This window comes from Lithobates pipiens, unplaced genomic scaffold (genome assembly GCF_037356315.1).
Source record: "Lithobates pipiens isolate NorthernLeopardFrog02 unplaced genomic scaffold, aLitPip1_a1.2 Scaffold_8, whole genome shotgun sequence".
Lineage (NCBI taxonomy): Eukaryota > Metazoa > Chordata > Amphibia > Anura > Ranidae > Lithobates > Lithobates pipiens.
In genome coordinates, this window is record NW_027507903.1 from 518853837 (window position 1) to 518878145 (window position 24309).

At 47.0% G+C, this 24309-nt stretch overlaps 1 pseudogene; it reads right to left on the minus strand.

Annotated features, from left to right (window-relative positions):
- Window positions 1–19171: 19171 nt before the first annotated feature.
- LOC143964625 (U2 spliceosomal RNA) lies at window positions 19172–19301 on the minus strand (annotated as a pseudogene).
- Between the last annotated feature and the right edge of the window lie 5008 nt (window positions 19302–24309).

A 24309-nucleotide genomic window follows, 5' to 3' on the forward strand; every position in this document is an offset into this window, starting at 1 on the left:
TTGATGATTCCGGCCAAGGCCCTGCACTCCACTTGCCCTGGAAAAAGGCCCCAAAGCCAGCTGCCCCCGCCGCATTCGTATACAGTTCCAGGTCAAAGTTGCTAACAGGCCCCGACATCGACAATGCCCTGCCATTGAACTTAGCCAGGAACGTGTGCCATGTTGCCAGGTCATCCCTATGTGCCCTCACCAAGCGCACATAGTGCTTGGGGGATGTAACCCCCACGGTACTTGCCGACAGCAGGTAGGATTCTAACACCTTTTTAATTCCATACGGGATGTTGTGATACGTTATGTTTCCTATCCTGCTAAATCCACTCATCGTCTCCAGTGGCACCCGTTCACGGCCACTTACTGTCTCCATTGGCACATGTTCATGGCCACGTTTTCTTGTCTGTCTTTTCTCCCTTAGGTCAGTTGAGTTCAGGTTGTTCCATCCTACACGAAGGTTGGACGTTTTTCTTACAGGTAAGAAAAAAACCTGGGGCTTGCATACGTTCTTGCTCGGGGGGGTCATTCACACTTTAGGGGGCTGGGCTGGGTTAAGGGTTACTGTAATGCAAGGTTAAAACCTGGACCTCTATGTCACCTTCTCCACAGGTTCCCGATCATCTGCGTATTCTTGACTACAACCAGGACTTTCGTAACCAGGGCATTAACCACTTGACCACTGGGCACTTAAACACCCTTAATAACCAGACCAATTTTCAGCTTTCGGTGCTCTCACATTTTGAATGACAATTACTCAGTCATGCAACACTGGACCTATATGAAATTTTTGTCCTTTTTTTCACACAAATGGAGCTTTCTTTTGGTGGTATTTAATCACCGCTGGGTTTTTTATTTTTTGTGCTATAAAAGAAAAAATACAGAAAATTCTGTAAAAAAATGAATTTTTCTTTGTTTCTGTTATAAAATTTAGCAGATTAGTATCTTTGGTAAAAATAAGTACAAATTGGTGGATATTATTTGGTCTTTGTGAAAGTTATAGAGTCCACAAGCTATGGTGCCAATATCTGAAAATTGATCACACCTGAAGTACTGACGGCCTATTTGAATTCTTGAGACCCTAACATGCCAGAAAAGTACAAATACCCCCCAAATGACCCCTTTTTGGAAAGAAGACATTACAAGGTATTTAGTAAGAGGCATGATGAGTTTTTTGAAGTTGTCATTTTTTCCCACAATTCTTTGCAAAATCAAGATTTTTTTTCCTTTTTTTTTTTTCCACAAAATTGTCATATTATCAGTTTATTTCTCACACAGCATATGCATACTACAAATTACACCCCAAAACACATTCTGCTATTACTTCCGAGTACGGTGATACCACATGTGTGAGACTTTTACACAGCGTGGCCACATACAGAGGCCCAACATACATGGAGCGCCATCAGGCGTTCTGGAGCACGCAGGACAATTCTGACATTTCTCTCCTTCATGTAAAAATCATCATTTATTTGCTAGAAAATTACATAGAATCCCAAAACATTATATATGTTTTTTTAGCAAACACCCTGGAGAATACAATGGTGGTCGTTGCAACTTTTTATCTCGCACGGTATTTGCGCAGCAATTTTTTTCGAATGCTTTTTTTTGAAAAAAAAAAAACAGTTTTGTGCTTAAAAAAAAAAAAAAAACACATTAAAGTTAGCCCAATTTTTGCATAATGTGAAAGATGAAGTTACACCGAGTAAATCGATACCTAACATGTCACTCTTCAAAATTGCACAGGCTCGTGGAATGGCGCCAAACGTCGCTACTTAAAAATCCCCATAGGCGACGATTTTTTTTTTTTTTTTACTGGTTATATGTTTTGAGTTACAGAGAAGGTCTAGGGCTAGAATTATTGCTCTCGCTCTAACGTTCGCAGCAATACCTCACATGTGTGGTTTGAACACCGTTTTCATATGTGGGCGGGACTTACGTATGCGTTCACTTCTGCATGCGAGCACATGGGGACAGGGGCGCTTTAAAAAAAAAAAAATGTTATTGTTCATTTTACTTTATTTATTTTAGTTTGACATTTTTTTCCCCAAAAATAAATTTTTTGATCACTTTTATTCCTATTACAAGGAATGTAAACATCCCTTGTAAAAGGAATATGGCATGACAGGTCCTCTTTACAGTGAGATATGGTGTCAATAAGACCCCACATCTCACCTCTAAGCTGGGAAGGCTGAAAAAAAAAAAGATTCTGGATTTGATCGTATTGGTGAGTCGGTAGAAGCACCGGAGGGTGGCGGGAGGGGGGGGGGTGTCTATGGCTGGGTATTGCAGGGTATCACCGACTATGGCTGGGTATCGCTGGGTATCTCAGAGTATGGCTGGGTATCTCGGAGTATGGCGTTGCAGAGTATTGCGTTGCAGAGCATTGCAGGATATTGGAGGGTGTTGCAGAGCATTACAGAGTGTTGCAGGGTATTGGCGGGTGTTGCAGAGCGTTGCAGGGTATTGCAGAGTGTTGCAGGGTATTGCAGATTTGCAGGGTGTTGCAGGGTGTTGCAGAGTGTTGCAGGGTATTGCAGAGTATTGCAGGGTATTGCAGGGTATTGCAGAGTATTGCAGGGTATTGCAGGGTATTGCAGGGTATTGCAGAGTATTGCAGGGTATTGCAGGGTATTGCAGAGTATTGCAGAGTATTGCAGGGTATTGCAGGGTGTTGCAGAGTGTTGCAGGGTGTTGCAGAGTGTTGCAGGGTATTGCAGGGTATTGCAGAGTATTGCAGAGTGTTGCAGGGTATTGCAGAGTAATGGCAGGGTATTGCAGAGTATTGGCAGGGAATTGAGGGGTTAATTTTTGGTGAGCAGCGATGTGGGCACTGCAGATGCAGCCCACATCGCTGCTGACACCGATCTCTTCCCCCTCCGCTGTTCCGATCGGTACAGAGGGGGAGGAGGAAACGGCGTCATAACATGACGCTGGTTTGTTTACAATTCATTTGACGGAGCGATCACGTGGTAAGTGGCCGCTATGAGCGGCCGTTTACCGTGATCCGTGATGCGCCGGGTCCTGTGGACCCGGTGGTCACGGATGCTCTCGAGTGCGCGCCCCAGGGGGCGCGCGAGAGCGGAATTCTGGGAGGACGTCATATGACGGCCTCCCAGAGTTAAGAAACCGCCCTGTAGCTGTCATTCGGCTATAGGGCGGTTGTTAAGTGGTTAAGTCAGGTGTGTAGTACACGGGTTCCACCCTAACGTCACCCTGCAGCACCCTTTTCACCCCGCTGACTTTACATACACGATTTGGGCTGCTCGTCTGGCGTTTAGTTACTGTCACATTCCTTTCGCGACTTACTATTTTCTGAAGGTCATCGCCTTCACTAGACACGGTTGCTAAACAGTTTGCATGTAGACAGTGCAAGCTTTAGCATTGCGACCATACGTCACGTACTACAGAGTGCAACATTCCTACTTAGGCCAAAATCAGAGTTCAGGTTCAGGTTCTCGCCCCATCACGCCCTGGGGTTCTGGTGTATAACACAGACTGGGCACCCGAGCTATCGGTTATCTGGCCAGTCACCTCCTGGCTGATCTCGGAGCCCCGCACCCTTGAGTTTTCAAAATTTCCACTTCCTCAGTGTTCGCTGGAACGCAACGATTTTTCTCACTGGGTTTGTCACTCCTCTATTCTTCCCAACCTTTTTCTTACCTGTTCTTGTTTACGCTGACTCTTCTCTTCCATTCTAACCTATCCGACTCTTTGTCTTACAGCTGGAGCCATGTGGGTCAGCAGCAAGGACCTCGTCTCCGCCCCTCTGTCACCCTATGCGGGTTCAGACCACTGCAGCGCTCAGTCCCTGAGGGGATGCATCATTCCCAAACACATGGGAGAGCTACGGCATAGGGGTGTTCCCTACCCCACCACCACCAGGAAAGCTGAGCTGTTCAGGCTGCTGTTCCCACCACCAGCAGCAGCTGGACCCGACACAGCAGGCATTCCTGCAATCTATTTCACGACTGTTGCCCAGCTGCACACCATGGTTGGAGCTTTGACCACAGCTGTCTCCAACATCAAGGCAAGAGTGGGAGTCCTGGAAGTGCACCCAGGAGCGCCCCCCCCCCCCCCAGACATGGTCGCAGATCCTGTCCTAGTGCTCCCACTCACAGGTATGCTGGACATCAGTCCCGCCATCTTTCCTGCTCATCTCATCCCAGCCGCTATTAGGAAGGATATCCTGAAAGGCAAGGATGTAAACTTCTCCTCTCTCCTCATCTTAGTCCACGAGGTGGCCGAAAACAAGTCCTATGCCTGGGGGAATGTCTCGTGATAGTGAGGTCCAAGGATCCGAGACTCAACCAGAAGTTGTCCGTCGGTGAGTTGGCATGTTCAGGGATGTCCTATGTTTTAGCCAGCCCAGCAGAGGGAGGAGCTGGATTTGTACTTCCATGCCATTGTTGACCCTAGGTACAAGTATGGGGGCTTTGCCTTTTATGATTATCATCAGTTGTTCGTAGCTAGAGCTGCAACCAAACGTTCCCAGTTTAAGGCCAGCACTGATTGGAGCATCCTGGATACTGAGCTCTTCTTCCTCTACTCACACGGCGAACTGGTGTTCCAACGTGGATTCCAGATGCTTTCTGACCTTCCCCTCCACCTCCAGTGCCAGCCAGGGCATGCTCCCTCCCAATCAACATCCCCAGGTGGACAAGTTGGGGCAGCCTGTTCAGTCACTGGGGAAAGCACAGATCTGTAATAACTTTACCTAAGCTACCTCCAACTTCAGTCAATGCCGGCTGCTGCACATCTGTGTTATCTGCCACAGAGCACATCCCAAGATCACATGCAACCTCAAACATCCCAACACTTCATGACTAAGCCGCGTGGACGTACAGTGGTTGGGGTGCTACGTCTCCTCTCACCCTTCTCCCTCACTCGCACCAGGCTCATCTACCAATCCCATACCACCCACGAGTGCAGGAATCTTCTCTCAGCCTCCACCGATGAACAAGCCATAGACACTCTGCTACAGACCAAACTGGACCGGGGGTTCATCATTGGTCCCTTTGCTGTGTCACCGTTTGGCGCCTGGAGAGTCAGCCCTATTGGGCTTGTCAAGGGAAAGTTCTCAAATAAACTCAGCTTGGTTTATGATTTGTCCGTGCCTCATTCTTCCCACATTCCTAGTTTAAATTAATTAATTCCATCTGAGGAGTTCTCCTTTAAGTGCGCATCCATTGCCCTAGCCATACAGCCCATCATTAATGTTAGGGATGCTTAATTTTTCTATGAGGATTGTCCCTCAGGGGCATTCCTTCATTTCACTCTGTTTTTCCTTTCACAGGCACAAGACCCTGATCAAGTCCTCAGGCTGGACTAAGAAGCAACCACTGATCTGGCAATGTGGCACAATTTCTTTGGAAACTGGAATGGCGTGTCCGTGTTTATCACAGTAAAATCAGCTTCATCACCTCACGTAGTGACATACGCAGCAGCTTCCACAGGCTTCACTTTTTGCCCTCATTGGTTAATTTGCCCTCATTGGTTCGCAGGTCAATGACCACAAGAGATTCTCCTAGTTCCAGGGTTCAGCCAGTCATCCTCCCTATTTGAGCTCTACCCCATCGTCGCTGCAGCTCAGGTCTGGGGCCACACCTGGATAGGGCAGACCATGGTCTTATCTTCAGATAACCTGGCCACGGCCGAAACTGTCAGCAAAGGCAGGTCGAAGTCCTTGGCCATCATGTCCTTCCTATGCAGGCTGGTGCAGATATCCCTCCGGTACAAATTCCGGTACAAATTCAACTGGCAAATGCAATCTCGCAGTGGATGCGCTGTCCCGCTTTAACTTTCTGTTCATTTTCCTGCAGAAACCCAGAGCCAACCTGGCCACTTCCCACCTTGGTCACAGCTGAAGGATCACCTTCACAACGCAACCCTCCTAATAAACCAATCGCTGTCTCACAACACACTAAAGGCCTATCACCCCGCCTGGAACACCTACTGCAGATTTCTAGTTCCATGCCTTGGGTCGTAGACAGGCAACATCAAACACGTCCTGGCCTTCATGTCATATTGTCACAAGCAGCTGACTTTATCCCACAGCACCATCAGGCTATACTTGGCTGGCATCCAACATTTTTTGTCCTTACAGGAACCTGAAAAGCCTTCCTTATTCAAGGCCCTCACAGTCAAAGCCATCCTACGCAGCATCCAGAAACATCAGCTGGTATACCGGCTATCCTGATGTGGTCCCCCTTCGGGTTACTGCACAGCCTGGTCATACAAGCTGCTATATACCTGGCCTTCTGCCATTTTCTGCTACCAGGTGAGTTTACCTACAGTGGCCCCTGACTGTCAGGTTCTACGCAGGTGCCACCTGACCCGCGTTCAAGACCATTTCATGATACACTTTGCAGTGTCCAAGATCCAATAGTCCGACAGTGGGGTCAACATCAAGTTCTTCCAGACCCACAACAATTGGTGCCCAGTAGCGGCCATTGACCAGTTGTTGACACACCTGACTAACCAGTCTGGCTCCAGCTCGTTGTTGCCTTTTCCTACTAGCCCCCTGAGTGCTAACCAGTTCATCAGACATGTCTGTATCCTCTTGGTTAACCTAGGTCTTGACCCCAGCCGGTTTTCTGGGCACTCCTTTCGTATCGGAGCAGCGTCAGCTGCCTCTCGGCATGGTGCGCAAGACCATGTCATCAGGAGGTTGGGCAGGTGGAGGTCTGCTTGCTTTGCTAGGTACATTCCGAACTCACAACTTGAAATGTCACAACCCTTTAGCAAGCTTGCTCAGTAAATCTCATGTCCAAGAAAACATTATTTCCCTATCCTGTTATTTTTTCCCCCTTTTTGGCATACTAGCCAGCTGACCATGGCACACCTCAGGTCTGTGTTAAGTTGTAAGTCTTGTGGCATCTTCATGTGGTTCTATATCTGTCTCGGTTGAAGGACTCCGACCATAAATAAGAAGGCCAGTATGGTGGCCTGAATTTATGGGATTTGCCCGGGGGGTGGATAAGCAGCCCACTCACCTGTATCCATTGTCAGTTACGGTGCCCGATACCCTTCCACCCATTTCCCATTTCCAGGGAACTTCCTTGCACATCCTTCTTCTACAATCATCTATTACTCATCATTGGGTATGCCCACTCTTTTGGTGTACCGACCAGCTGACCAGGGCACACCTCAGGTCACGTCAGTGTTATGTTGTGAGTCTTGTGGCTTCTTTATGTGGTTCCATATCTGTCTTGGTTGAAGGACTCAGAATATATATATATATATATATATATATATATATATATATATATATATATATATGTAAGAAGGCCAGTATGGTGGCCTGAATTTATAGGAGAAGCTCAGGGGGTATTTAACCAGCCCACTCGCCTGTGGTCTTTGTCGGTTTCCTGTGCGCAATACTACGTCACTAGGCCGACTGCTCGAGTTTCGTTGCCATTCAGAAAAACTTCTCTCTACAAGAAGTCTCGTGGTTTTCGTTCCCGTTTTTTGTACAACGTCTCTGGCTCGACTGCCACATGTAGGGGTCTCGATTGACCTTCCTTTACTAAAAACATTTCTATTGAGTGTCTTAAAACCCAAAACTCGACACTAAACTCTCGAGTCATTAGTTGTGAAACCGGGTCGTTAGTCACTTGAACGCACTATTATCGCAGCTCGCTTCATTGCACGGGCCTCATTTCGGTAGAATTGCTTAAACTAAAAATATTGCACTATTTCCGTAGCTTATTGTATTGTCTACCTCGTCACCGTGTTCCACAGACAAATCGTTGCCAGTCGCATCACACGGCACAACGATTCGTGCCTCTGCCACGGCTGGCTCACTTGGATCATTTCATTTTATCATTTCAAACATTTCACTAATTTCTGTCACATACTGCGCTCCGATTCGAATCCAGTCGCATCCGCAATGCGCCGATTCGTCCCGGTGTGCTCCAAGTTGCTCGGCCTCATTTCGGTACATGCTCCAGAGCCCGCTCGTTGTTAGTCTTAAGCCGCGTACACACGGGCGGACTGTCTGGCCAACTTAGTCCGTCGAAACACATTTCAGCGGACAGTCCGCTCGTGTGTGGGCTTCAGCTGACTTTTTCAGCGTGCAGTCTGACGGACTAAGTATTTCGGAATTTCCGTAAAATATTGTCCGTCAGACTTTGGTTTCAGCGGACAATCCGCTCGTGAGTAGGCTAGTTGGACGGACTAAGTATGGCGCATGCTCAGAAAGGATTTACACGGCCGAAGGTTGCATTGCTGTGTATTGGACGTCCTATTTCTAGTCCCGTCGTACGTGCTGTACACGTCATCGCGCAAGCTTTCAACGGACTGTTTGTGCATCGTGGGTGGTCAAGTCCGTTCATTCGAAAGTAGGACGGACTGTCCGTCGGATTGTCTGACGGACTAAGTTGGCCATACAGTCCGCCTGTGTGTACGCGGCTTTAGCCTTCGGCTTATCGATCCGGGTCTCTGTCATGGGAATCATTTCACTGTCATATATTACGTCCTAACTCGAAACCAGTCGCATTCGCAATGCACAGGTTCGATCGGCGTGTCCCAGTTGCGTTGGCCTCATTTCAGTACATGCTCTAGAGCCCGCTCGTTGTTAGTCGCAGGTTTTGCGACCTCCCCGATTCGTGTCTCTATCATGGGAATCATTTCATTATCACATAATGCGATCCGTTCGAATCCGATCGCATCCCTGTGTGTCGATTCGTCTGGACGTCCCCCAGGTATTTTTTCAGGCCTCTGTCATGACATAAGTTGTTAGTTTCATTTCACTGTCATGCTCCGCGCTCCGGTTCGAATCCAGTCACGTCTAAATACGCACCGATTCCTTCCGGTCCGCCCCAGGTTTATTTTCCCACATTTCAGTACATGCTCCAGAGTCCAGTTTGTTGTCAGTCGCTCTGGCGACACGACCATTTCGTGCCTCTGTCATGGCAAATCGTGCTTCATTTCACTATCACTTCCCGCGCTCCGATTCGAATCCAGTAGCATCCGTGATGCATCGATTCGTTTCGGCGTGCCCCAGATGGATTGGCCACATTTCACTTTTTCCACAGGTTGTCTTATTTTTACGTTCACAATTACAGCACTTATTTGTGCTCCCACGCTTGACACGGATCATCCCACATTTCGTCCTTTGCACAACGATACGTCGGATTGGGACAGGAGAATACAAAAAAAAAAAAAAAGGAGAAAAAAAGGAAAAAAAAATAAATGAGAGAATTACTGCGGAAAACTGTCTACTCACCGGTGCACCTCGGTCATATCAGCCAGCCGTTTACGTCACCCTTCAGTTTACTTGTCAGGCTCCTCATCAGTTATCATCTGTTGTTTCTCTCTCCAGATCAGTCAAGTTCAGTAGGTCCACCCTGCACCAGCTTGAACGTTATCTTTCCCAGGTAAAAAAAAAAAAAAAAGAGAGAGAGAGGGGAAGGCGCAGACAAAATGCGACAGCAACCATGCTGGCATACGTATATATATATATATATATATATATATATATATATATATATATATAATATGAAGGCACGTGACGATATATATATATATATATGTATACACGTTCGCTCCCGCCTTAGCGCACAGCAACAGGCGGATTTGCTTGGTAAGATTGAGAAACAGTCTTGACTTATGTCACCCTCTATAGGTTCCGGTCGTCCGGTCGTCCATCTTGCAACCCCAAAGAGATAGGGCATCACTCCTAGGGCACGATCCACCTGGAGCCATGTCTCAAGTCGGCAGCGAAGACCTTACCGCCCCCTTGTCTCCTCGCCTGCCTTCAGTGAGCGACAGCATACAGTCCTTCAGGGGTTGGAATATCCCCAGGCTGACGGCAGAGCTGAGACGCAGGGGCATTCCCTTCCCCACTACGGCCAGGAAGGCAGAGCTTTTCAGGCTCCTCTCTACCCCGCCAGCTACGGCCGGGCCCAGTACCCCACCTCAGGCCTCTCTCCAGTCCATCTCAGCAGCTATATCTCAGCTACATTCAATGGTGTCGTCCTTAACCAACACGGTCACGGACATCCAGGCCAGAGTGACGCTCCTAGAGGCTCACCCAGCTACAACTACCCCTGTTCCAGTTGCAGTCCCGTCACCACTGCCGACAGGTACCGCAGGGACATGTCCCGTTGTCTGCCCAGCACATCTGGTTCCGGCCGGCATAAAGAAGGACATCCTGGATGGCAAGGATGTCAACCTTGCCTCCCTGCTTATTTCGGTCCACGACCTTGCAGAAAACATGGCCTACACCTGGGGAGATGTCTCCATAGTCCTCAAGGCCAAGGATCCCAGGCTGAACCGCAAACTTTCCATCCCAGAGTTTACCCTAGCCTTTGGGATGCTAAGGGACGTCATTTGCTCAGCATCCCCTGCCAGAAGGCAAGAGCTGGACTTGTACCTCCACACCGTGGTGGACCTAGGGTACAAATACGGAGTTGTTCTGCCGGCATTTTGCCGGCCTACGCTCGCCCCTGTGTGCCATCTGCCAGTCCTCCACCCACACCGCCTCCTGGTGCGCCAACATGACGGTTAGTCGCCCCGTAGAGTTCCCCTCCACCTCCGGTACAGCCCAAGGCCCGTCAGGCCCCGCTCTGAAGACACAAGTAGACAAGTTTGGACGTTCGGTTCGAACCATAGGGGGGGGCGGCTATTTGCAATAACTACAACTATGGCTCATGTAATTTCAGCCAGTGCCGCCTACTGCACGTCTGTGTCTTATGTCACAGAGCGCACCCCAGGAATTTGTGTGAGGTTAAAACTCACAAGGGCTCATGACTGAGCCGCATAGACGTCCTATGGTTGGGCTTCTATCTCACCATGCACCCCACTCCCTCACTAGCCACCTTCCTCATCTGTAGCTTCACAACAGGCTTTCATACCGGCCTTATCTCTCTGCCCCACACAACCTATGAGTGTAGAAATCTCCGCTCAGCAGCCTCCGACGAGCAGGCCATAGACCGGCTGCTGCAAACCGAGGTGGAACGAGGCTTTGTCATAGGTCCCTTCACACAGCCCCCCTTCAATATGTGGAGAGTTAGCCCTATTGGGCTTGTCAAGGGCAAATTTTCGAATAAAAACCGCTTGGTGTACGACCTGTCTGCGCCTCATTCTTCCCACATTCCCAGCCTAAATTCCCTGATCCCTACCGAAGAATTCTCATTAAAATACGCATCCGTTGACATGGCGATTCAGGCCATCCTTAAAGTAGGCACAGGTGCGTAGCTGTCCAAAGCCGACATTTCCGATGCCTTTAAGCTGTTGCCTATCCACCCGTCCCTCTGGTGCTGGCACGGCATTAAATGGAGAGACCGATATTATTTCGCCACTAAACTAACATTTGGCTCTAAAAGCAGCCCCTGGCTGTTTGACACGTTTGCACAGTCTCTTGCCTGGATCCTCTTGCACAAGGCTGGTTGTCAGCAAGTTATCCATTACCTGGATGACTTCCTATTGATTGAGCAGCCGGGCGTACCTCCAAGGGACCTTGACAAACTAAGGACCGTCTTTGGGAACCTCAATGTCCCCATCGCCGAACATAAGGTTGATGGGCCCACACAATTCATCACCTTCCTCGGAGTCAATCTCGACACCAGCTCCATGCAAGCCAGCCTGCCCCTTGACAAACTGACCCGCATCAGGGCAGTTCTCCGTGAATTCACCCGCACTAGGGGATGTACAAGGAGGCAGCTACAGTCGCTATTGGGTATGCTTAACTTCACCATGCGTATAATTCCACAGGGTCGCTCCTTTATCTCGCGCCTGTTGGTCTACCTTTCTCAGGCACCAGACCCGGATCAAGTCCTCAGCCTGGATACCGCAGCCATAGCAGACCTGTCAATGTGGGACGAGTTCCTGTCCACCTGGAACGGTATCTCCCTGTTCATCCCATCCATCTCACCTCTCTCGCCACAGGTAGTGACAGATGCCGCAGCTTCCACAGGGTTTGCTGCTATTTTTGGCCACCATTGGTTCGCCGGACCCTGGCCTTCTCAAATACTCTTGATCCCTGGGTTTAGCCAGTCTTCATCCCTCTTCGAGCTCTACCCCATTGTAGCAGCCGCCCAGCTCTGGGGTCATACCTGGAAAGGACAAACCGTAGGTTTTACCACCGATAACCAGGCCACAGCCGAAATTGTCAACAAATGCAGGTCTAAGTCTCTCACCGTGATGTCCTTCCTACGCAGGCTGGTTCAGCTGTCTCTGCAGCATCAGTTTAATGTCTACTGCACGTTTGTCCCAGGAAAGTACAACCTTGCAGCTGACCCACTGTCCCGCTTTAATTTCCTTTCCTTCTTTCGGCAGGTTCCCGAAGCCGATACAGTGTCAGCTCCTATCCCGCTTTGGTCTCAGTTGACCCTGGACTAGAGACGCATCTACATGGAGCCACTCAGCTCATCAACCAATCACTCTCAGACAACACTCTGAAAGCCTACCAGGTAGCCTGGAAAGCGTTTAACAAATTTCTGGTTGCCTCCACAGTAGGCACCCCCATAGATGCCAGGCATATACTAGCCTTCACCTCATATTGTCATAGTCGACTGGCCTTGTCCTTCAACACCATCCGGTTATACTTAGCTGGCATACAGCACTTCCTCTCACTCCAGGATCCTACCAAACCATTCATCTTCTCGTCCCACGCGATCCGAGCCATCCTGCAGCATCCAGAAGCAGCAACCACCAGTTAAAGTCAAACGGCTCCCCATCACCAGTTCCATCTTTAGGGACATGTCCACCATGCTTACCAGCTACCCCTTCGGTGTTCTCCCCAGTCTGGTCATACAGGCGGCCATTTATCTGCGAACTGCCAGTTCATAAAACACGTAAGGATTCTCCTCCGCAACTTGCTTCTCAATCCCGGTGAGTACTCCGGCCATTCCTTCTGCATCGAAGCAGCTTCATCCGCATCCTGGTATGGGGTCCCGGACCACGTTATCAAAAGATTGGGCAGGTGGAAATCGGCCTGCTTCGCTCGATACATCCCTAACCCACAGGCAGAGATGTCTCGGGCATTCACCCAACTGGCTCAATAAAGATAAAGCTGGAAACAATAAAGTTCTCTTACCCCTACCTAAGTGTTTTTGCCCCCTTATTTTGGTATACCGTCCATTAGACCAGGGCACACTTTCAGGTCCATTTCATATAGTGTATCTTATGATAAGTTTGTATTGTTCGGATACGTATCGGTCATAGGGCTTCGGCCATAAGTAAGAAGGCCAGTATGGTGGCCTGAATTTATGGGAGGAGCCCGGGGGGTATTTAACCAGCCCACTCGCCTGTGGTCTTTGTCGGTTTCCTGTGCGCAATACCCACCCTCCCATCCCCTTTTTTAGGGCATTTCTCAAACATTTCTCTTCAAACACATTCATTTCTAATCACTGGGTATGCCCCCTTATTTTGGTATACCGTCCATTAGACCAGGGCACACTTTCAGGTCCATTTCATATAGTGTATCTTATGATAAGTTTGTATTGTTCAGATACGTATCAGTCATAGGGCTTCGGCCATAAATATATATATACAGTATATCTTTCAAATGTTACACATGCCTAAGGGCTGAAGGTTCATGAGGGGAGTACTGCAGCAGGGTGCTGTGATGTTTTCGGGCAGCTAACTAAGTGCAGCACTCTGCTGGTTCTTCCCACGGTCCATGGATTGCATAGCAAGCACAGAGGTACACAAACACAGTGTATTTGCAATTTTAAAATCATCTTTGAACATCTTATATTAATATTTTGGTGATAGTATAGCTGAAAACTACCTTTACAGATTCCGCAGTATGAAATATGGTGAGGGGTGGTTAGTATTAGGGTTGTGAGCTTGCTTAAGCTGTGGGAATTCCAGGCCTGTGGCTCAGGTGCATATCTTGGTAGTAGAGCTCTGTTCTCTCCTAGTAAAGCGCCTCTACTAGCTACATAATAAATAGTTAATTTGTAAAGTGGCAATTAACATCATGTGACCTCAGGCACGTGTGAGAAGCATTATTAAAAAGCCAGTCATATTTGGGTATCAAAATAAAGAGGTTAGCTTGCGTTTTTCTTCTGTTGTTTATATTCGTCATTCCAATGCCATAATTAGCCGTGTGCCGTATGCTCCTGGAATGTCGCTAGGAGGGGCCGGCCTGTCAGAGTCAAGACGTACTTAGAAGTTATTTCGAACCATTATCTTATGGCCCCAAATTACTGGGCTCAGCAAAGGGAGTGCACTGTGCAGACTTGTAATAAATACAGGAGTCGGCATTGTTAGAGTATAACATTCCTGACATGACTTCTGGAAGGCGGTCCAGTTAAACTGGATCTAAATACCAAACCTCTTACATCCCCTGTGGAGGCTTTGATATTATAGGGTACAAAGCTTCTACAGGCAGCAGTTCAATTGAGGTGGCGGAGACCAAGTCACATTGTAAATATTATTTTCATTCGTTGGCATCCAAGATGAACATTGCTAGCAAGGAGAAGTAAGAACTTATATAGTTAGAGAGATTTTTTTATTTAAATGGTAAGTTCAAGAAAAATTAAAAAGTGAACTAACTCCAAATATCCTGGCCACCCCTTTGGACCCCACTGCACCTAAGCTGGCCATACATAGATTGAAACTGTCTTCTGTACAACCATCCTGTTGGATTTTCTGCAGGTTATAGCCTCTAATGCTGATCAGTGTATTCTGACAGTGGGGAAGTCGCCCCACCATCAGAATACAATGGCACAGTGGGGAGCATTCTCCCATCCACCTCAAGTGTTTGGATGGGGGAATTTCATTATTTTCGTTCAACAAGGAAAAGGACACAGTGCCTCTAAATGCAATATTTAAGGAACCATTTAAAGAGGAAGTAAAGGCAAAAAAATAAAAAAATAAAAAACACACCCTGTAAGGCAAAGGCATAATGAGCTAGTATGCATAGCATACTAGCTCATTATGAATAACTTACCTGAAAAGGAAGCCCCCGAAGCGGTCCTCCATCTTCCTCTTCGCCGCTGCCATGGATCCTGGAGTGGCGTCTGGGTCTCGCTGCTCCGGCGCTGTGATTCGCCGGAGCTGCGATGACATCACTCCCGCGCATGCGCACGGGAGCCAACACTCGCGGCATATCGTCGCGATCTGTGGCCTGCCCAGTGCACCTGCGGGCCGCTGTCTACGGCGCATGCGCCGTAGACAGCGGTGGCTGTCTTCGGGTAAATATCTTCTAAACCGTATAGGTTTAGGAGATATTTCTTGGACCTGCAGGTAAGCTTACCTGTAGGTCAAAGTGGTTTGTAAGGGTTTACAACCACTTTAATGATAAAAGGCAATTCACAGACTACTCACAAAGGGAGCATGAGTATACGCATTGTGAACAATGGTAATCCTGCAGTTGGCTCTGGGGGATCTCTCCTGGATGTCCATGTCTTTGGAGTGCAGCTGGCAGCTCGCATGGGTGGATTCCATTACTGTGAACAAATCGTTTTTATATTTGTTTTTTTGTGACTTTGATAAACTGTGTTTTTATTGAAAATACTTTATGTCATAGTACTAATTGCACCTATAATTTCCCATGCCCTCTTTTCAGTACTTTCTATGTTATCATGGGGACGTTGGTGCTGTAATATAGTATTTCATTGATTCTGGTGTTGACCACTTACCACAAATAGACTTTGTGAGTGGTCTGTTAATTGCCTTAATCATTAAATGGTTCCTTAAATACTGCACTTAGTGGCGCTGTGACCTTTTCCTTGTTGCATTGTAGAGATTGCTTCTAGCACTTCACACTGGCTGCCCTTGGTGCTGAAACATGGATTCTCCTCTTTTTTAAAGACTGGTACTATGGACATTGTCCCGCTCACTGAGAGACATTTTTTATTTCTCTTTTGTTTCCCTAAGCCTGACTACTCGGCCTGTGCATGCCTTCCCATATGAGCGCTGAGTTATAATTTTGTTTGTAGTCATTTTCATTCAACCCGCTGATTGTAAAAAAAAAAAAACAATTACAACTCATATATGGCCAGCCTTAGAGGCTGTGATGCCCCATGCTGCATATGTAGTGGCCCATACACTGCAATACACATATCTGGAGTGAATATCTATGAAAATGTTCACATTGGCAAGAACTCATTGGTCAGCACAACCACATAACCGTGCTGACCAATGAGAAATGCATCTGAGGATTTTTCTTCCTGTAAGGTGTTCCAGAAGAAAGAAGTTCTTCTTCCCACAGGACAGCATGGTCACATGAGGTCTGGGCTGTTTATTGTAAAGTTCGGATAGCTACAATGGCAGCATGGGGCATCATGGCCACTATGTGCAGCTGTGTCCGGCCAGAGGGGTGGCCAGTATTTTTTGAGCTAGTTCACCTTTTCATTTTACATCAAAAGGCTTAAGAATTCAGATAGCCTTGCAGCTGATCACATGATCTCCTTTTCCTTTTCCTGGCCTCTTGGTGGGGCTAGGCCACAGCACGTCTTTGTCCCAGGCAAGTGGATTGGAACACATATGGTTGCTTAAATTTATAAAAAAAATAATCAAAAAAAGGTTTGTTATATGAATATAATTTGCAATATTTTTCCTGTGAATAAAACAATCCCATGAAGCATGCTGCTGCTTTCTTCTGCTCCTATTCCGATAGGCTGCTGTGAATCACCTAGCTGAAACGATCCTGCAAACCTGCTATACAAGAAAAAAAAGCCAAAAAATGCACAGACTGGCAGCAAAACTGTACAGGTAGTGCTAGTAACTGGCAGGATCACAACTTTATAGCGTATATCTGCAGTGTGAGATCTAAGACACTGCTTCCTTTAACTACTAGTCTCAGGAACTTTGAAGTAAGATTTGGTGATGTCAATACTGTGTTGCTCACTGTTTTCCCTGGTGGAGGATCTGGCATGAGGACACAAAGTCCTGCCTTTACCAAAATGGCTGCCTCCATACAGAGACACAGTACCGAACAAGTCATGATAAGTTAGTAATGGGAAAGGGTCAGCTACAGAGAGATCACGGGCAATACTGGTGACTAGTCTTTGGCCCTCTGCCTATTTTTGTTTTGGCACAGCTTCCAGTGTTTAGTCCCTCTGTAATGTTTTTTTGTGTTCAAGATAGGTCTGTGTTAAGGAAAAAAAAACCTTTACCTGGCAAACTATAAATCTATCATGTTCTACAAGCATGGATTATCACTAAACCCTGCCCAAGTTCAGCCGAGGATGAAGGGCTGTACAGTTAGGAAACCCTTCAAAGAAATTCACTGCTCCTTTCTTGTGTATATATCCTGTTATTCTTGGCTCTTAGGACAGATCCCATCTAGTAATAACATGATACAATATTGCTACCAAGGCCATAACAACTTCCATACATCTCCTTATTTACAGACTCCTCTAAATTCTGTTGTCTCATTGTTTGGACATTTTTTCTGTTAGACTTGCAACGATATGTTCATGTCCACCATAAGGTTGTATGAAAGGCTTAGTATTTGCTCTCTTCCTTGAAATGTTTGCTCCCAAAACATAAAGTGCTCCAGTGGCCAAGGTACTGGAGAAATAAAAAAAAAAAAAGAGACTGTATATTGAATGGGCCAACCTGTGCTAAAGGCGATGGATCAGCCTCGCTGCGGGACGGTTGGAAGCGTTTAATCCTTGCTGATTCAGAGCCAGTATTTTAGGATTCAACTTAAAAGGATCTCTGTTGAATTCAGCATGCCAAATTAATTTTTGGAAACTTGGCAACTTTACTTTCATTGGCACGGCAGCTCAGAAGTGTATTTGAAGGATGAAAAAGCAGAAGATTTCTTCTGTCCTAGTGCTGATCGACTCTGGTGAAGAGATGGGATTATCCAATTGAGCATAGCAGGATCGTTATGCTCTGAAGTCTTCAACTGATACTTATGAGCTGAATAACAAACATTGACACTGATGTCAAGTTCCTTGCACAGAAACATAGACAGATTATTAATAATGTAATGAGACACTTTATAGTGATTTTATCTAAATACGCTGTATTGCCTTAAAGCAGAACTTGGGAGAAGCTGGGATGTCTGCTAATAAGCATGTGAGCTGATCTCTAAACTAGACACCAAGAATATTTTTTATTATTAACCGGCTGTAAAGTAAACCTGGCCAGTTTATTCAAGCAGCATAGTTTGCTAAACCATATATATACTGCCACATTATAGTATTGTTAGTAGCATCATATTAATTTTATTTTATTTTTTTGCAAAAAACACTCAAAAACGTCACCCAGTGCCAAAAAAAATGTGCACACACATAGGGAGTGAACACAAAAAAGTGCAATAGGTACACAAGCCCTCTGAAATCAGAGGGCCTTGCCCTGAATCCCCTGGGGCGTTAGGCTCCTGACAGGGACAAGGGTACTTAAAACTTGGTCTGACTGGCCGAAACCAGACAGACCCCTTTCTTTAGAAGGTCTGCTGAAACAGACCCACCCAAATACTAGGTAGGGCTCCCCCGAAGGGAGACCCCTGAAGAGAGAGGGCGAACTAAGCCAGAAGGCCATGTCCACCCCCTCCCCAGACTTTCAGGACAGGCCCGGGGACCTGTGACCCTGCTTATCACATGTGCAGTGCACAACACAAAAAACGTGACACACAAATAAAGGTAATACATTAAATAAAGTGGGTAGGGAGAAGGAGGGTGCAAAGGTGGCCATTGTGTAAAACAATGACCAGGCCCTCTGGCCAGGAATAAAAAATTCCTCTTGGTCCCAGCCAAAAGGCTCGGCCCAAGAGGCAGGTGCTAAAAAAGCATGCTATATGGTGCAGTGACTTTAGTGCCCAAAATCAAAGTGACCCTCACTCACAGTAATTTTTAGGCACCCCTGGAGTGCCACTCCAGGGGCACATACTCCATAGGCCTTCAAGAATGCCGTGACCAACAGCTCAGACCACAGCAGCCCCCACTCCAGTCAGGAAGGCATGGAGTTCAGGAAGCTCGGGAGAGCCTGCCCATCCACAAGCTCAACCCCGCTCCCATCACTCCTAATTACATTCAGAGACACTAACCGTTCCTCCCCTGTATACAGAGGAGGACCCGGAGTTCTCTCTTGAAAGACTGTCCGGAGCTAGAGCTACCCCAATCTAGGCCAGAAGGCCAGAGACTCGCCCCTCTGGGTTCAGACCGCATGCAGCACCCATCCTCACCAGGAGCACCCTTCCGGATGGCTCAGACTCGGGCCCCACTGACACCAGCATGGATGCCCAGATGCTGACCCCTACCAAAACCGCCCTTCCAGGTGCAATGACAACATTGGATTTACATCAGCCCTCCCCACACTCGGGAGTGACATAAGCGCCTTCCTCTGGCAACCGATAAGAACAGATACTACACTTGATCTTAGCTAAAAGGCCAAGAAGCGATCATATTAATACTTAACACGAGATGGCCTAACAACAGGTTTACCCGTATAATCCTGGAATGGAAGGGGAGCCGTATGGTGTCTGACAATCGGTGATCTCATTGAGACTTGCCAGTTTATCAAGGCCTCAGAAGCAAGTATGGCGAAAGGAAAACCCGGGTGACACTACATGCAGATAGTCAATGAGGTGATAGGTGAACTGGTCAAGACTGAAAGTGAAGAGGCAGTGACACAATTTCTCCAAGCAACTAAGATTCATCGGTGAGCTAGAGAAGAGGGACAATGCTGAAGTACCAAACATCATTGACAAAGACCCCCAACCGGAACAGCAATTAGCCGTTTTGAAATGACAATACCACACTATGCAGGAGAAGTTCCAGGAAGCCTCCAGAATGATCAAGGAACAGATAAAAGAGTTAAGTACTAAAAGCAAGGACTCAAGTGACAGTGATCCAAAACAAAAACCTATTGCAGTTGCTCAGACTCCACCATGGTAACTTAGAGGTATGCTGGAAATGAAGAATGAACTGACCCTAGTGCAACTTAGGAGAATCCTAAAAAGCCATTACAAGGAGGAAAATGCTTACGAACTGTACAACTGATAAACATCTCACAGAATAGTAAGGAAACTCCTCAAAATTTCCTGTTCAGAACTATTGAGTTGAAGGACCGCCTGTTTGTCTCACAAGGAGAAGGCTCAGATGAACACTTCGAGACTGAGTTGATAAAAAAAGTTATTCCTAAGGCCAGTGGGTACTTGACTGAGAAGTGACCAAGTTCCAATTAAAGCAGTATTTAGACTATCCTTCCATTCCAGGTTTTGGGGACATACTAAGGACATCATTGGAACTGTCGACCACCAAAACAGAGATCCTTGTAAATCTACTACAAGCCAATCACAAGAAAACCGATGGTACTACACTAAAGACTGGTACTGAGAGCCAAAGAATTCCAGCAAACACTGTGATGTATCTCAGGTGTAGGGCTCACACCAAACCAGCATTGATCAGACAGTTTTGTTTACACCTGATGAGGCCCATCATTTGCCTGATGGACTGCATATCGGTGAGACATTAGTATCACTCTAAAAGGGACAATTTTCCAAACTATCCATCCCGGTTTCGAACACAACTAGGCAGGACATTACAACATTACTCCAACCATATCCTGCGTTCCTGTTTAACCACTTCCCACCCGGCCAATGCACATATACGGCCCGGTGGGAGCCGTCTACTTCTGATAGGACGTTCAGGAACGTCCTTCAGAAGGAGCGGGATCGTGCGCGCGTGCCCGCGCAGCGGCGCGATCCCGATGTGCTCCTGTCACCCGGACACGGCACGTCTCAGATCGGCAGGAGGGCTCTGTGATTGGCCCTCCTGATCACATGACGGCCGTGTCCAATCACGGCCGTCATGTGATGTAAACAAACAGCCGGTTGCTAGGCAATTGGCTCCTCCTCTCCTCACACAGAAGTCATTGCTGAGGAGAGGAGAGCAGATCGCTGCAGCCGGTTGATGATCAGTGAGTATGAGCTGTTTTTTACAGCTTTTTACTCACTGATCACCAGTCTAGTGTAAACACACAACACACCACACAGTATAAACACAATGTCCCCACATATGTCCCCACATATGTCCCCAAAACATACATGTCCCCAAATAATAAAAACACATGTCCCTAATAATAAAAACATGTCCCCCACATATATCCCACTAAAATCACATGTCCCAATGATTATCTGCACACATATGTACGTGATCACCTGCACACATATGTACATGATCATTTGCGTACATATGTCCGTGATCACACAAACCAATTATTATACACTTAACAGAATTTTTTTTACTAAAAACATGTAGCAGAATACATTTTGGCTTAAATTTATGACAAAATTAGATTTTATTGGATTTCTTTTAAAATAGAAAAAATAAAATATTGTTTTTTTTCCAAATTTACGCTTTTTTTGCGCTTATATTGCAAAAAATAAAAAACTGAGTCGTGATTAAATACCACCAAAATAAAGCTCTATTTGTGCAAACAAAATGATAAAAATTTCATTTGGGTACAGTGTAGCATGACCGCGCAATTGTCACTGAAAGCGCTAGAGCGATGAAAGCTGAAAATTGGGCTGGGAAGGAAGGGGGGCGAAAGTGCCCTATATTGAAGTGGTTAAAGCCTGACTTGCTGACATCCCTTCTGGCTCCTTATCCTGCTTGCTGTTCCTCCACTTGGATCTCTGACTTCTGGCCTGGCTGATTACCCGATCTGGTTATTGAACTCTGGCCTGGCTGACTACTCGATCCGGTTACTGGACTCTGGCTATGCTTGACTACGCTTACTCTATTTACCTTTTTATTTTTTATTAATAAACAAGTGTGATTTAATTGTACTTCTGTCTCGGTCTGGTTCATGGTTTCTGACAGTAGGCAAAGGCCATGAATTCAGGAGATACAGTCAATCCACTTGTCAGTAATATTTTTTCCAGGTTGAGCAAGATCACCGCATGGATCAGTTTGCCATAGCGTTACAAACGCTCCTGAGTCACACAGCTCACCTGGAATCCCCCACTGTGGCTGCTCCTGTGCAACCTGAGTTGCAAGCCGTCCCTGCTGCTGCGCCAATCTCTGTGCAGGCACCTGCCTCGAGTATTACCTCTATAAGAGGTATGTCTGGTTCCGCTCCACTTCCCAGCAATTTGGGGGTGATCAAGTTCAATGCAGAGGGTTTCTCAACCAGGTTGAGATTTACTTTGAGATGCTGCCCCAGGCGTTTCCCACGGACAGAAGCAAAGTAGGTTTTGTGATATCTTTGCTTTCTGAGAGAGCCGTCTCCTGGGCAAACCCTCTATGGGAGACACAAAAACCTGTTGTCTTGAGTTACCCTAACTTTGTGGCCTCCTTTAAAAGGGTATTTGATGTTCCCGCACGCTCTGCTTCTGCTGCCAAATGCCTCATGTCCACCAAACAGAGTACAAGAACTGTTGCCGACTAAGCTATTGAATTCTGTACTCTGGCAGCAGAGGTTGCTTGGAACAATGAGGCCCACGTGGCTGCTTTTTCTCATGGTCTCTCGGATTCCATCAAGGATGAGATAGCAGCCCAAGATATACCCACTGAGCTGGAGAGCTTGATCTCGTTTGCCATCCTCATTGACTCCAGACTCAGAGAAAGACTTTCTTTGAAAGAACACTTGTGGAAGCCTCCTGTACGTTTGCCTCCAAGCTTTGCAGTGCCACCCGTGCCTCCCCCACCTCCCATGCTTCCTGGTACCGAGTCGGTCAGTGAAGATGAACTCAAGCACTTGGGCTTCACGCTTCTCTCTGCAGAGGAGAGAGCCTTTAGGAGGAGGGAGAGATTGTGCCTTTATTGTGGCCAGGCAGGTCACTTTTTTAAGTCTTGTCCTATCGTCCAGGGAACGCCCGAACCTTGAGGCCCTGTCATGGACAGACCTTAGGTGGCGTTGTTTCGTCCCCAGTTATCCAGAAGGATAAGCCCCTGGTTTTGGTTACCCTTTCTTGGGCTTTGTTGTCCATCGAGATACAGGCTCTAATCGACTCTGGGGCTGCAGGCCTGTTCATTGATGCTGCCTTTGTATCACAGCACTCGATTGTGCTGCAGCTGCATGACACTCCACTTGCCATTGAAGGGAGACCTGTACAGCTTGTCCATGTGTCTCATGAGATGGTTCCGTTGTCCATGGCCGTAGAGGCTCTTCACCATGAGATAATCCAATTCCAAGTTATTTCCTTTCCCAGGTTTCCACTGGCTATTGGTTATCCTTGGTTACAGAGGCACAATCCCTCTTTTTATTGGCTCCGTGCCAAGGTTCTCTCCTGGTCACCACAATGCAGTGAGATATGCTTCCGGAAGGTATCCAAGGTCCTGTGCACCTCTTCACTCTCCTCCCTGCCGGAGGAGTACCGCGATTTTAGCAATGTCTTTGACAAAGGTCAAGCTGGTACTTTGCCTCCACACCGGTCTTATGATTGCGCAATTGACCTTCAACTTGGTGCCATACCCCCTCATGGCCGAGTGTACCCTTTGTCAGTCTTGGAGGATAAGGCCATGGAGGAGTATGTTGCAGACGCACTTTCTCAAGGTTTCATCCGCAAATCCTCATCTCCTGTTGGTGCTGGTTTCTTCTTTGTGAAGAAGAAGAGCAGTGAATTGAGACCTTGTATTTATTATAGAGGTCTCAATCGTATCACGATTAAGAATGCCTACTCGATTCCGTTGATTACAGAGTTATTTGACCACCCCAAGGGAGCAACGGTTTTCACAAAGCTTGATTTGAGAGGGGCATATAATCTCGTGCCGATTAAGGAGGGCGACGAGTGGAAAACTGCGTTTAATACCAGAACAGGCCACTATGAGTACCTGGTAATGCCTTTTTGCCTTTGTAATGCCCCGGCAGTTTTCCAGGAATTTATTAACGCTGTCCTCCGAGCTTTGTTGCAGTTATGTATGGTGGTTTATCTCGATGATATCCTCATATTTTCCAAGTCCCTGGAAAGCCACCACACAGGTGTCTGTCGTGTGCTTCAGAAACTAAGAGAGAACAATCTCTATTGTAAACTGGAGAATTGCGAGTTCCATCGTGAATAGGTTATATTCCTGGGCTATGTCATTTCCACTGCTGTTTTTTCGATGGATCCAGAGAAACTTTCAGCAGTCCTACAGTGGCCTCGACCTGTGGGTTTACGTTCTCTGCAGCGTTTCCTGGGCTTTGCCAACTACTATCGAAAGTTTATTTGTAACTTCTCGTCTCTGGTCAAACCCCTGACTGATATGACCAGAAATGACCGTAACCCACAGAGTTGGTCTCCGGAGTCCTTTAAGGCCTTTGAAACTCTCAAGGCTGCCTTTGTTTCTGCTCCTGTGTTGGCACATCCTGATTCTACGTTGCATTTTATCCTAGAAGTTGATGCTTCTGAGACTGGAGTTGGCGCCCTTCTGTCTCAACGTCCTAACTCAGAGCCCTATGCAGCCGTGTGGCTACTTTTCCAAG